Below are 15,850 nucleotides of genomic sequence, written 5' to 3'. Positions count from 1 at the left end.
ATCATGTTATGGGTATGCTTGTAATGGTTAAGGACTAAGGACTAAGGAGTTTTTCAAAAATAAACGGAATGGAGCTAAGCACAGGCCAAATCCTAGAAGAAAACCTGGTTCAGTCTGCTCTCCACAAGACACTGGGAGGTTAATTCCCCTTTTAGCAGAACAATAACCTAAAAGAAAAGGCCAAATCGACACTGGAGTTGCCGAGTTAGAGTTTTGACTTAAATCTGCGTGAAAATCTATGGCATGACTTGAAAATGGTTGTCTAGCAATGATCAACAACCAATTTGACAGAGCTTGAATAATTTTGAAAATAATAAAAATAGGCAAATAGTGTACAATCCAGGTGTGCAAAGGTCTTAAGAGATTTATCCAGAAAAACTCACAGATGTAATCGCTGTCAAAGGTGATTAGACCATGTATTAACTCAGGGGTGTGAATTCTTATGCAAACCTCTCAACCTTCGCCTCTCCAGAGTCCGTACGGGAGTTGCAGCAATGGAACAAGACTAACTACCAATTGAATATGATGAAATTGGGGAGAAAAAGGGGTAAAAAAATTGAAACAATGGCTAGATATGATTAAATTAAGTAAAATGATGTACCAATCCTAGACTGTAGCTTTAAAGAAAAAGCATTTATTTGAAGGTCTCAACTTTGTTCATTGGAAAGTTCTCCCTTCCTGCCTGAAGAAAACAGGATGTTCCATAGACTGGTCACTCTTCATGGGGATACCACTAGGTACAGGTGAGACTGGTCTGTCTGTCTTGAACCTGTTTAAGGCAGGATTAGAACTTCCAACATAGGCGAGTTTACACACATCTCTGATTTGTGTAACTGTGCTTTTTATGGTTGGTTACTTATTTGTCAACCAGTCAATGCACATACAGCTCGGTATAGGTTAGTGATCTAGTAAATTTGTCTCCAACAAAATGTCTGTTTCACTTACCTATTGCACGAAATAAAGACAAAATCTAAATTGTATTTGTCACTTGCGCCGAATACAACAGGTGTAGACTTTACAGTGAAATGCTTAATTACGAGCCCTTTCCCAACAATGCAGAGTGCAAAAGAAAGAAAAAGATAAATAAACATTTGCAAAAATAAAATAAAAAATACATGAAGGCAGGGGTAAAAGTGACCAGGCAATCAGGGTAGTTAATAAACACGGGTCAGTGTAAATAGTCCGGCTAGCCATTTGATTAACTGTTCAGCAGTCTATTGGCTTGGGGATTATGTGTATTTGTATTTACTAAGGATCCCCAAGGCTACTCTTCTTGGGGTCCAGACACATTAAGTGTCACGATCGTCAATTGGAGAGAGAGAGGACCAAGGCGTAGCGTGTGGAAAATACATCTTCTCTTTAATTGGAAGAAGGACAACGAAACAAAACAACAAACAGACAAACGTGAAGCTATAAAAAAACTAAGTGCAAACATGCAACATAGACACAGACAATTACCCACAAAAACCTAGTGCCTATGGCTGCCTTAAATATGGCTCCCAATCAGAGACAATTAATGACATCTGTCTCTGATTGAGAACCATTCAGGCAACCATAGACACAGCTAGACTTCTATACTAAACATAAACCCAACTACTCTAATAAACCCCCTAAACCTTACAACCACCCTAGACACTACAAAAAACACATACATTCCCCAATTGTCACACCCTGACAAAACTAAATATAAAGAAAACGCAAAAGAATATAAGCAGGGTGTGACAGTACCCCCCCCCAAAGGTGCGGACTCCCGACCAGCACAACACGACATAGAAGGGGAGGCCGTGGGGGTGACCGGGCGCTCCATCATGCGTGCGGCTCGGGTGCGGGAATCTGGCCCCACTCCACCATTCTCCGAACGCCGCTTACTGGTAGCCTCTCAAACTGGCCACCCTCCACGAATACCCCCACCTAAAAACTAAGGCCTCAGCAGGACAAGGGGCAGCACGCGGGACAAGGGGCAACGGACATGGGCCCGGGAAGCACCCAGGGGACGCACCGACGAGGCGATCTGCTGCTGACGTTGGCAGGCTCCAGACTGACTGAGGTCGGCCGGACCTGTCACGCTCTGCGAACGGCTGCGAACGCCGGGACTGGCAGGCGGACGGGGGGCTGGCGACGGGGGGGAGCCATCGGAGGCTTGGGCCGGGGTGCTGACGGCTCTGGCGGAACCTGGCTGGCTGACGGCTCTGGCGGAACCTGGCTGGCTGACGGCTCTGGCTGTGGGCTTGGTGGTGACCAAGCTCGTGGCCTGGTCTGACTGACTCTGGGCTGGCTGGCTCTGGCTGACGTGTCTGGCTTAGGCGCTCTGGCAGATCGTGTCTGGCTGGCGGTCTCTGGCAGAATCCTGTCTGGCTGGCGGCTCTGGCAAGATCCTGTCTGGCTGGCGGCTCTGTCGATCCTGTCTGGCTTGCGGCTCGTCAGTCTGTCTGGTTGCGGCTCTGTGTCAGATCCTGCTGTCCTCGTGGGTCGGCGTCTGGCAGATCCTGACCTGACGAATGGCTCTAGCGGCTCCTGACTGACTAACGGCTCTGACGCATCGGAAGACGGCGGCGGCTCTAATGGCTCTGTGCAGCACGATGGCTCAGATGGCGCTGGGTAACGGCATGGCTCAGATGGCGCGGGTAGACGGATGGCTCAGATGGCGCTGGGTAGAGGTGTAGTATGGCGCTGGGTAACGGATGGCTCAGATGGCGCTGGTAGATGGATGGCTCAGATGGCGCTGGGTAAGACGGATGGCTCAGATGGCGCTGGGCAGAACGGATGGCTCAGATGCGCGGGCAGAACGGATGGCTCAGATGGCGCTTGGCAGACGGATGGCTCAGAGTGGCGCTTGGCAGACGGATGGCTCAGATGGCGCTTGGAGACGGATGGCTCTGGCTGATCCTGTCTGGCGGAAGGCTCTGGCTGATCCTGTCTGGCGGAAGGCTCTAGCGGCTCCTGTCTGGCGGACGGCTCTAAAGGCTCATGGAGACGGGCGGCTTTGAAGGCTCAGTCCAGACGGGCAGTTCATGCGGCGCTTGGCAGACGGGCAGTTCAGACGGCGTTGGGCAGACGGCAGTTCAGGCGCCGCTGGGCAGACGGCAGACTCTGGCCGGCTGAGACGCACTATGGCCTAGTGCGTGGCGCCGGAACTGGAGTACCGGGCTAAGGACACGCACCTTTAGGCTAGTGCGGGGAGCAGCAACAGACGCACAGGACTCTGGGGACACACAGGAGGCTTGGTGCGTGGTGTAGCGCACTGGTGGTAATGGGCTGGAGACACGCACCTATAGGCTAGTGCGTGAGGAGGAACAGGGTCTGGAAACGCACTGGAAGCCTGGTGCGTGGTGTAGGCACTGGTGGTACTGGGCTGGGGGGGAGGTGGCGCCGGAAATACCGGACCGTGCAGGCGTACTGGCTCCCTTGAGCACTGAGCCTGCCCAACCTTACCTGGTTGTATGCTCCCGTCGCCCGACCAGTGCGGGGAGGTGAATAACCCGCACCGGCCTATGTAGGCGAACCGGGGACACCATGCGTAAGGCTGGTGCCATGTAAGCCGGCCCGAGGAGACGCACTGGTGGCCAGATGCGTTGGGCCGGCTTCATGACATCCGGCTCACCGCTCAATCTAGCCCGGCCGATACGTGGAGCTGGAATGTACCGAACCGGGCTATGCACGCGTACAGGAGACACATGCGCTCTACTGCGTAACACGGTGTCTGCCCGTACTCTCGCTCTCCACGGTTAGCCTGGGAAATGGGCGCAGGTCTCCTACCTGCCCTCGGCCCACTACCTCTTAGCCCCCCCCAAGAAAATGTTGGGTTGTACTCACGGGCTTCCAGCCTTGCTTCCGTGCTGCCTCCTATATCGCCGCCTCTCTGCTTTCGCTGCCTCCAGCTCAGCTTTGGGGCGGCGATATTCTCCTGGTTGAGCCCAAGGTCCCTTACCATCCAATTCGTCCTCCATGTCCAGAATCCTGTGTAGGTGGGTCCTGTTGCGCTTGACACGCCGCTTGGTCCGATTTAGGTGGGTAATTCTGTCACGATCGTCAATGGGAGAGAGAGAGGACCAAGGCGCAGCGTGTGGAAAATACATCTTCTCTTTAATTGGAAGAAGGACAACGAAACAAAACAACAAACAGACGAACGTGAAGCTATAAAAAAACTAAGTGCAAACATGCAACATAGACACAGACAATTACCCACAAAACCTAGTGCCTATGGCTGCCTTAAATATGGCTCCCAATCAGAGACAATTAATGACATCTGTCTCTGATTGAGAACCATTCAGGCAACCATAGACACAGCTAGACTTCTATACTAAACATAAACCCAACTACTCTAATAAACCCCTAAACCTTACAACCACCCTAGACACTACAAAAAACACATACATTCCCATGTCACACCCTGACCTAACTAAAATAATAAAGAAAACAAAGAATACTAAGGCCAGGGTGTGACATTAAGGCACATCACACAATAAACAAACAAAAACATTTAATAAAACAGTACATCATATAAAATAATTTCACCACTACATATCTACAACACAAAATGTATAGTACCACCATACAACAATATTAAAATGTACATGTGTGTAGTGTGGTTGCATGCGTGCGAGTATGCGTGTGTGCCTCTTCACAGTCCRCGTTGTTCCATCAGGTGTAGTTTTATCTGTTTATTAAATCTGATTTCACTGCTTGCATRAGTTACTTGATGTGGAATAGATTTCCATGTAGTCAAGGCTCTGTGTAGCACTGTGCGTTTCCGGGAGTCTGTTCTGGATTTGAGGACTGTGAAGAGACCCCTGGTGGCATGTCTTGTGGGGTATGCATGGGTTTCTGAGCTGTGTGCTAGTTGTTTGAACAGACAGCTCTGTGCTTTCAACATGTCAATGCCTCTTAACGAAGATGTAGTGATGCAGTCAATCTCTGCTCTAGTTTGAGAAAGGAGAGATTGACATGCATGTCATTGATGTTAGCTCTCTGTGTACATTTAAGGACCAACCGTACTGCTCTGTAGAAGCTGTTCAAGAGCCTTTTGGGCCAGACTTAGCACTCCGGTACCACTTCCTGTACGGTAGCAGAGAGAACAGTCCATGAATTGGGTGGCTGGAGTCTTCGACAATTTTTAGGGCCTTCCTCTGACACTGCCTGTTAGAGGTCCAGGATGGCAGGGAGCTCACCTCCTGTGATGTACTGGGCCGTACACAATACCCTCTGTAGCACCTTGAGGTTGGATGCCGAGCAGTTGCCATACCAAACATTGATGCAGCCAGTCAAGATGCTCTCAATGGTGCAGCTGTAGAACTCTGAGGAACCGAGGGCCCATACCAAATATGTTCTACCTCCTGAGGGGGAGGAGGCATTGTCGTGCCCTTTTTACAACTGTGTCGGTGTGTCTGGACCATGATAGGTCCTTAGTGATGTGGCATGTGGAACATGAAGCTGCTGACCCTCTCCACTACAGCCCTGTGATGATGGTGTTGGAGTTGTGCACGGCCACACAGTCGTGGGTGAACTGGGAGAACAGAAGGGAACTAAGCACGCACCCCTGAGGGGCCCCCATGTTGAGTGTCAGCGTGGCGGATGAGTTGTTGACTAGCCTCACCACCTTGGGGTGGCCCGTCAGGAAGTCCAGGATCCAGTTGCAGAGGGAGGTGTTCAGTCCCAGGGTCCTTAGCTTAGTGATGAACTTGGAGGGGACTATGGTGTTGAACACTGAGCTGTAGTCAATGAACAGCATTCTCACATAGGTGTTCCTTTTGTCCAGGTGGGAAAGGGCAGTGTGGAGGGCAATAGAGATTGCGTCATCTGTGGATCTGTTGGAACGGTATAAGAATTTGAGTGGGTCCAGGATTCTGGRATGATGRTGTTGTGAGCCATGAMAAGCCTTTCAAAGCATTTCATGGCTACAGATGTGAGTGCTACGGGGTGGTAGTCATTTAGACAGGTTACCTTGGCGTTCTTTGGTTGGCACAGGGACTATGGTGGTCTRCTTGAAACATGCAGGAATTACAGACTGAGTCAGGGAGAGGTTGAAAAYGTCAGTGAAGACACTTTCCAGCTTGTCAGCGCATGCTCCAAGTACGCGTCCTGGTAATCCGTCTGGTGTGAATGTTAACCTGTTTAAAGGTCTTACTCACCTCGGCTACGGAGAGCGTGATCATAGTCGTCCGGAACAGTTGGTGCTCTCATGCATGGTTCAGTGTTGCTTGGCTCAAAGCGAGCATACAAGGCGTTTAGCTCGTCTGGTAGGCTCGCGTCACTGGGCAGCTCGCAGCTGGGTTCCCCTTTGTAATTCGTGATAGCTTGCAAGCCCTGCCACATCCGACGAGCGTCAGAGCCAGTGTAGTAGGATTCGATCTTAGTCCTGTATTGACGCTTTGCCTGTTTGATGGTTCATCGGAGGGCATAGCGGGATTTCTTATAAGCATCCAGATTAATGTCCCACTCCCTGAAAGCAGCAGCTCTAGACTTCAGCTCAGTGCGGATGTTGTCTGTAATCCATGGCTTCTAGTTGGGATATGTACGTATGGTCACTGTGGGGATGACGTCGTCAATGCACTTTTTAATGAAGCAGGTGACTGATGTGGTATACTCAATGCCATTGGATGAATGCTGGAACACATTCCAGTCTGTGCTAATTGAAACAGTCCTGTAGCTTAGCATCCGTTTTATCGGACCGCTTCCATATTGAGCGCATCTCTGGTACTTCCTGTTTGTATTCATCTCTGTGTGTGGAGTAAAGGTGATCTAAAGTTTTGTCCCTCTAGTTGCACAGGTGACATGCTGGTAGAAAATAGGTCAAACTTATTGATGTTTTCCTGCATTAAAATCACTGGCCACTAGGAGCGCCACCTTTGGATGAGCATCTTCTTGTTTGCTTATGGCCTTATACAGCTGAACTTACCGGAAGCTGCTGTTTTGTCCTGCCGATGCACAGAAAACACAGCAGACGGTATATTATCCATGTCCTTGTTCAGCCATGATTCCGAGAAGCATAGTATAWTACAGTTCTTAATGTTCCGTTGATAGGATAGTCTCGAACGAGATGGCACRTTCGCCAATAGAATGGAGGGTCGAGGCGGTCTATCCACTCACCGATGTCGTCTCTTAAGGATGCCTGCACGGCGGCCCCTATAGCGCCGTCTTTTTCTCTTCCGAGTGTCAGGGATTAGGSTCCTGGGTGAGCAGTTTGTATACCTTTGTCCGAAGACTCATTGAGGTAGTCCTCATCCAAATCGAGGTTAGTGATTGCTGTTCTGATGTCCAGAAGCTCTTTTGGTCATAGGAAAGTATGGCGGAAACATTATGTAMAAATAAATTAAGATTAGTGCAAAAAACACAAAATAGCAGAATTGGTCATGAGCCCGTAAAACAGTGGCCATACATCCCAGCCCCATTTTTCGCAACCAATACTGGTTTGTACTAAAGATTTAAAAAAATCTCAGCCCATTCACACTTACCTATTTGATGAGCTTACCTTTTAAGTTCACTGCAAGTGTCCTGTTCAACAGGAAAACGTATTTTAGGGGACATCGCTTCCTCATTCCCTGATAAACTCATTCCAGAAGAACTGGCTTCCTCTTCAGTGTCTTCACAGTTACTAGGACTGCTTCCCTCTTCAATCTCCGCAGAGAGACTCATTTTGACACCTTGTACACACAAATAATATTATTTATATTTACTTTTTACAACACTGGCACTGCACAGAATTACAACTTTTTAGACAGTTGAAGCTGATCTACCCTGATAGGGGGTTGTGCAAAATAAAATAACGTCTTGGTGCTTTGTAGCCTTATTTACTTTATGCCTGTAATTCACTGCTGGTAGACASAAGTGCATAATTAAGTATGATTAGTAGTGCATAAGTGCAACCCAGGTTGCATCCTTGCTGTCGGAAGAAAAACCTCCAAAACTGAAACCAGGAAATTGAAAAGAGAAGTCCCTATTTTAACATTGAGATCTTAGAGTTCTGGAACTTTCAGATTATATACAGGGTAGATACCAATAATAACTAATGTAACAAAAAACAGACAGAAATTGAGTTACCAGGTTTTCTTCCAAGAGCGATATAACTTTGCCTGTGACTTGAAAGTCCGTCATAAAGACACATAGCTAACTTTACATGCTGGAAGTGAGTGTGGTTGATTAATATAATTCACCAATACATTTCTTGGTAGTCCCAAAAAATATTGCTATCAAGTTGTAAATCGGAGTTGGCCTGCCAGGTACATTGTTTTCCTCCATTCGGGATGCACTGTTTCAGTTTCAATGACTCAATATGTTGAATAAAAATGGACAAATGTAACTAAGGCTGAGAATGTCAATACAATCAAACTAGCAAGGGCAATGATCACAAGTCAGTCAAAACGTGGCTAATAAGCTATCTTATAAATGTAGCAAGCTAAAAACATGGAGCCTAGCGTTAGCTAGATAGCTAGCTGTTTGGAGGATGTCATGTCTTTGCAGGAGTGGGTGAGTGACTGAGTTTTTCCCCCTCATATTGTTATTCGGTGTCCACTCAGCTAGAGATGCTGGTGTAATTTGGTTAGCTAGCAAGAAATGTGAAACACTTTGCTAGCTAGCTATGCTGAACTTGAACGACTTATCCAGTTAGCATATCTCTTGCGTTCATAAAAACACTCTGGCCATCTGCTCCAATTTCAGAGCACTCTCGTCTGTGTGCCAGAGCACAGAATAACTAATGAATTTACGAGTGCGCAACACCCGCTGAATATGACCGGTGTCAGTAAACGTAGGCCAAAAAAGTAATAGTTAGTCACAAACGCTCTAACCTGCGAGGGCGAGTAAAATGGTCAGAGTGAGGTGTTCGCTCATTTGTGTCTGGAAGCAGCTAGCTAGCAAGCTATCCAACTTTATCCAATTAGCTTGGGTGCTTGGTTGGGACAAGCATGCATTGGCAGGCAAGCTGCAGAAGGACGAGCAGGCTACTTACTATTAACCATCATTAATCAGTGCAATTTTGATAGCCAAATTTCTGAAAAAGATTATGATTTATCTAATGTTCCTTCGTTAGATTTTAGCTCATCTTACTCTGGCTAGCATGAGTTGTTGATCTTGTTGTTGTTGATGTGCATAACTGAGGGAGAGAGAGCCTACCTTTTTAATGGTTGTTTGATCAATAGGACTGTAAAGTTCCCATATGTAAGAGGACTCCTGTGGTATTTACATATTTGCAGAATTCCGTTCAAGTATACTTTGTGGCTATTGCGKAATGCGTTCTAATGATCTAAAGTTGTGCTGTTGCAACTGCCTGTAAACACACAGTCCAGTTCAAAGTGAATGATGGCAGGCCTATGAGGCAAATTATTTGTTTGCATAAAGGCCTACTGTAGCTCTGATTGGCTATGGCGCACCGGTCTGTGTAGACCGGTCCTGGACGAGACAGATGTTTTTATTCGGTTTTATTTACTGCAGTGTCTATTAATTGTCTAAACACACGTCTGTTTTCCCACTCTATATTGCTATAGAATTTTCACAAATGCTATACTACACGTAATTCCCAAACATTCTAAAAATGAATGAAAATTTGAAAATGACCATACGTGCTCGCTTGTCAGAAAATATATTCTTCCTGGGGGTGTATACGAACAGATTTTAATAAGATTTAATGTTGCTAAAATGCTGTCAGTTCCACTTTAATAAAGCAACGTTAGGAGACATACATTATCCACCAATCAAAAGTGAGATTCTGATCTGCTCTGAATTCAGTGAAAGTGTCTTAAGATCTAAAAAGGGCACTGTTGGTAGCACTGCAGGAGTGGTAGCACACTAATGTAATCTTAATGAACAATGTAATGTAATCTTAATCGATGTTGATGATGATGATAATAATAACAACACAGGTGAGTCAGATTAGCATTTCAAATGAACTGTGTACAAGGGGGCAGACAAGGTGCCTCTCCTTGGGGGAATCAATGAAAGACCTCTGATCAGGATGTGCTGAACTGTGAACACACAAAACATTATTCGACACACAGCAGAGAAGTGGTTAAATTGAATGTTAAAATCCTCCAAACTGAATGGGCACACTATGGCTTAATTTGCCTTCCCTGTGGTTAAAGACAAGCCACTGTATTTTCAACTGTACCTAGCAAAAATATTACCCTCTAAAAATTTGGGGGTTCAACAAGGGTTATTCTAAGATCTTCAAAGTTCTTCGTAGAACCTTAGGGTTCTTGGCAATGAATATGGCCACAGAAAGGTTATTCCAAGAACCCCATAGGAGGTGGGGTTCATCAAGGAACCTCCTTCGTTGGTGGGGGTTCTTGCTGGACCCTGACTGCCCAACTGAAACTTTTGGATTTGAATTTGCAAGGACAGCAGGTGCAGGCACTTAACTGAATTTTTTTWAAGATCTCCTCAATTTAAATTAAGGTTTGTCCCTTGTATGTAATCAATTGATATTGTTTTATAATGATACCATCTATCTTTTCATATTTCTTTTGTTCTTTTTTTTTGTTATTTTGCCCATCTTAATCTTTTCTTTTTATTGGCCAGTCTGAGATATGGCTTTTTCTTTGCAACTCTGCCTAGAAGGCCACCATCCCGGAGTCGCCTCTTCACTGTTGACATTGAGACTGGTGTTTTGCGGGTACTATTTAATGAAGCTGCCAGTTGAGGACTTGTGAGGCGTCTGTTTCTCAAACTAGACACTCTAATGTACTTGTCCTCTTGCTCAGTTGTGCACCGGGGCCTCCCACTCCTCTTTCTATTCTGGTTAGAGCCAGTTTGCGCTGTTCTGTGAAGAGAGTAGTACACAGTGCTGTTCTGACGTGTTTCCGAATTAAGTTCTTTGTTTATGGCCATTTTGAGCCTGTAATCAAACCCACAAATGCTGATGCTCCAGATACTCAACTATTATAAAGAAGGCCAGTTATATTGCTTCTTTAATGAGAACAACAGTTTTCAGCTGTGATAACACAATTGTAAAATGGTTTTCTAATGATCAATTAGCCTTTTAAAATGATAAACTTGGATTAGCTGACACAACGTGCCATTGGAACACAGGAGTGATGGTTGCTGATAATGGGCCTCTGTACGCCTGTGTACAGTCGTGGCCAAAAGTTTTGAGAATGACCCAAATTTTTATTTCCACAAAGTTTGCTGCTTCAGTGTCTTTAGATATTTTTGTCAGATGTTACTATGGAATAGTGAAGTATAATTACAAGCATTTCATAAGTGTCAAAGGCTTTTATTGACAATGACACTGAAGTTGACTGCAAAAGAGTCAATATTTGCCACGTGTGACCCTTCTTTTTCAAGACCTCTGCAATCCGCCCTGGCATGCTGTCAATTAACTTCTGGGCCACATCCGTGACTGATGGCAGCCATTATTGCATAATCAATGCTTGGAGTTTGTCAGAATGTGGGTTTTGTTTGTCCACCTGCTTCTTGAGGATTGACCACAACATTCTCAATGATTAAGGTCTGGGGAGTTTCTCTGCCATGGACCAAAATATCGAGTTTTGTTCCCACGAGCCACTTAGTTATTCACTTTTGCCTTATGGCAAGGTGCTCCATCATGCTGGAAAAGCATTGTATTCGTACCAACACTGTTCCTGGATGGTTGGGAGAAGTTGCTCTCGGAGGATGTGTTGGTACCTCTTTATTAATGAGCCGTGTTCTATAAGACAAAAATTGTGAGTAGAGCCAACACTCCTTGGCTGAGAAGCAACCCCCACATCTGAATGGTCTCAGAGATGCTTTACTGTTGGCATGACATGGGACTGAATGGTAGCCTCACCTTCATCTCTTGATCGACACTTTTTTCTGGATGCCCAAACAATCGGAAAGGGGATTCATAGAACTTTACCCCAGTCCGCAGCATTCCAATACCTTTCGGCAGAATATCAGTCTGTCCCTGATGTTTTCCTGGAGAGAAGTTGCTTTTTTGCTGCCCTTCTTGACACCAGGCATCCTCACAAAAGTCTTCGCCTCACTGTGCGTGCAGATGCACTCACCCCTGCCTGCTGTCACTCTCGAGCAAAGCTCTGTACTGGGGTGCCCCGATCCCGCAGCTGAATCAACTTTAGAGACGGTCCTGGTGCTGTGCTGAGACATTTCTTGGGCGCCCTGAAGCCCTTCTTCAAAACAATTGATCCCGCTCTCCTAAGTTCTGATGAACCGATAAATGGTTGATTTAGGTGCAATCTTTACTGTACAATATCCTTGCCTGTGAATCCCTTTTGTGCAAAGCAATATGAACGGCATGTGTTTCTTGCAGGTAACCATGTTGACAGAGTACAGAACAATGATTCCAACCAGCACCACCTCCTTTTGAAGCTTCCAGTCTGTTATATCAAACTCAAATACAGCATGACAAGAGTGACTCCACACCTGTCCTCGTCAACACCTCACACCTGTGTTAACGAAGGAATCCCTGACATGATGTCAGCTGGTCCTTTGTGGCAGCGGCTGAAATGCAGTGGAATGTTTTTGGGAGATTCAGTTCATTTGCATGGCAGAAGAGGGACTATTGCAATTAATTGCAATTCATCATGATCAACTCTTCATAACATTCTGGAGTATATGCAAATTGCCATCATACAACACTGAGCAGCAGACCTTTGTGAACATTAATATTTGTGTAATTCTCAAAAGTTTTGGCCCACGACTGTAGATATTCATTAAAAATCTGCCGTTTCCAGCTACAATTGTAACGGCTGTCGTCGGTGGAAACGAAGTGACGGACCAAGGGTGCAGCCGCGTGGTCAAGTCGTATCATGAAAGTTTAATAATCATCAAAACAGAACACTGAATAACAAAATAACAAAGAAACAACCGAAACAGTTCTGTCTGGTGCAGACACACAAAGACTGAAAATAACCACCCACAAAACCCAACAGAAAACAGGCTACCTAAATATGGTTCCCAATCAGGGACAACGATTGACAGCTGCCTCTGATTGAGAACCATATCAGGCCAAACACAGAAATAGAAAATCATAGAAAAACTAACATAGACAACCCACCCAACTCACGCCCTGACCATACTAAAACAAAAGACAAAACAAAGGAACTAAGGTCAGAACGTGACAACAATAGTCATTTACAACATTAACATTGTCTACACTGTATTTTTGAAAAATTTTATGTTATTTTAATGGACAAAAACGTTTATTTTCTTTCAAAAACAAGGACATTTCTAAGTGACCCCAAACTTTTGAACGGTAGTGTATGTGCTTTTAAAACAATAGGTAGGTTAACACATACAAAGCAGAAAGAGGACTGTTTCCACATAATCTGTGGAACAACAAAAATATTTTAATCCCAAAGTAATCTGTGTTACCGCCCGCAGCATGAAAAATGCAGACCACCCCTCAATGATCTGTGTTGGACCCGCAGGTCCCGTAGGCATCCCGCGGGATTGCAGCCCTCTAGTGCACAACACTGCTCATCATGTCTTAGCAGGATCAGATGGTGACAGGGGTCCCAGAAGGGTCAGACAGCCAGGGAAGACCAGTATATGGAGCTCAGGTGAATTTTGCAGTATATTAACAATATCAGTGAATGATACAAACTTCCATCTTGAATTGATGGGCAGACCTACAGGACAGAATCTTAAACTTAAAGCTACAGTCTTTGATCTGGGAATAATAGCCATTTCAATGATTGAACCATTGATTCTATTCTTAGATAAAATAATGTATAAAATGTACACCAAGGTAATTCTCTGTCATGCCTTAGACAGCCAGGGAAGACCTGTCTGTGACGGACCTGAGGTACATTTTTGCAGATAAAACACTTTGTTCTCTCTGTGCAGAAAACACTGGACAAGCCAGATGATATTTTAAGGCAGTCTGAAAAACCTCCAAAGTTGATTTCCAAACTGTATCAAGGGTTGATAGAGGCTTTTCCCAATGACACAAAACATGTGTCATTGGGAAATGATCTGGATCACAGACCTTAAGCACAGAAAAAAAGAGCATGGAGCAGATAATTGATATCTGGAGCTCAAAAAGCAATACTAAAAGTATGCAAATCGGGAAGCCAAATTAACCGCTCTTTCGTTGCGCAACCCCTCCTAACCATGCTTGAAACTCCAGTTGTAACCGAGTTTGTAAAACGATGCCACTCGCGCAATTGAAAGAGTACAGAAATAAAATGTTAGCAATGGTAAACTGGGACGCCACGCTTTTTGAACAAAGGCCAAAACTGGTTTCAAAATAGCTTTCCCAAAACTACTTTCAAAATTGTTTTCCCCCCATTGCATTAATAATTGTTGGATATAACCCAGTTATATTATATTAAAATATCCTCTGGCTTGTCCAGTGTTTTCTGCACAGAGAGAACAAAGTGTTTTATCTGCAAAAATGTACCTCAGGTCCGTCACAGACAGGTCTTCCCTGGCTGTCTAAGGCATGACAGAGAATTACCTTGGTGTACATTTTATACATTATTTTATCTAAGAATAGAATCAATGGTTCAATCATTGAAATGGCTATTATTCCCAGATCAAAGACTGTAGCTTTAAGTTTAAGATTCAGTCCTGTAGCTACTGTAGGTCTGCCCATCAATATTTGTTGTTGTTGTAGTTGCAGGCCATCTAATAATTTGGTCAGGTAAAAATTCACATTTCACGACCTGACATAATGGTAGGTAACGTTTTAGGCTATACATTTGGAGTGACATTTTTTTAATGGTTTTTCAATTTCTAAAACTTACTGAATGATGAGCCGTTTGGGAGCAAAATGAACGGCTCTTTTAGTTGAATGGAGCCAAATGATCTGGCTCACAGAAAAGACTCGCAATGCCCATCACTACGCAAAAGAGCACAAAGGAGACAATGCATCTTAAAAGGGCAATGACATACTTTTTAATATATACCCCCAAAAATTTAAAATTAATAAAATAATTATTAATAATAATAACCACAATCAGGATGTTGTGTCCAATGGGGTAAAAGCAGTTGGACAAACTCCGCTTCAGCATATGGATATTTTATAGCAACTATGCTGCATCCGTTGGGCTATAGGTAATAATGCGTATTGCTAATAGCACATCTGATAATAGGTCCAATATGTACACATTGTTTTAACATAATTTTTCCCAATATGTTTTGGGGCTAATTTCTGGAGGTGGAAATGATATTTTAGATGGTTTCAGCATCATTTTATTTTCATTAATTTTGCAGTAGAATGTCCTTTTAAAAAGTCACYAGAACKGAGCTTCTYAGTCCTATATACACATTATTCTGGGTTGAACACGGACCCCCTAAACAAGGGGACTGGAATTGGCCAAAATCGCAATTTAATACATGTACAAAAGTATCATCTTTTCCTAAAACATGATGGTCATGACTTCCTTACATGAAAGGAGAGGTTAAGTTGGCCAAGATAAACGATCTGAGATAAATAAAAGTTTCAAATGTTCTTTGTTGTCGTTTGTTTTAAATACTGCGTATAGTGTTGTATATTCACGTTTGTTTTAAATACTGCGTATAGTGTTGTATATTCACGCGTGTAAATTCTGGAGGGAACAAAGAACGGATGGATTGACCGCAATGAAAAACTGCCCTAATAGCGATGTTTTACATACAGCCGTTTTTTAAAGGACCAAAGAGTAATATTGCGATACTGTACTTTATAGCATTTTAACTTCAGGTATATCTGTATACACATGGATTCCCAGTAGGATAGACTATTTTGTTATTGGTGCATTTTATTTTACGCCATTCGGAAAAGTTGCCTACCTGTGTTTTGTCTCCTGCGAATGTAATCCAGAGCCTGTTATAGAAGGAGGTGCTGTTTCTTTGTTGTGCACACTTCCACATGGTTGTCCGCAATTGACTCCCTTCTCTGTGTTTAACGTTTTCGATGTGCTCTTTCCCGCCAAAAAAA

At 44.5% G+C, this 15,850-nt stretch overlaps 1 pseudogene; it reads right to left on the bottom strand.

Moving 5' to 3' along the window:
• Window positions 1-15,832, bottom strand: part of LOC112076659 (NLR family CARD domain-containing protein 3-like) — a 54,028-nt pseudogene extending 38,196 nt beyond the window's left edge.
• Between the last annotated feature and the right edge of the window lie 18 nt (window positions 15,833-15,850).

Source organism: Salvelinus sp. IW2-2015, unplaced genomic scaffold (assembly GCF_002910315.2).
Source record: "Salvelinus sp. IW2-2015 unplaced genomic scaffold, ASM291031v2 Un_scaffold3911, whole genome shotgun sequence".
Taxonomy (NCBI): domain Eukaryota; kingdom Metazoa; phylum Chordata; class Actinopteri; order Salmoniformes; family Salmonidae; genus Salvelinus; species Salvelinus sp. IW2-2015.
The sequence above is the reverse complement of the archived record's forward strand: the minus strand, read 5'-3'. Positions and strand labels throughout refer to the sequence as shown.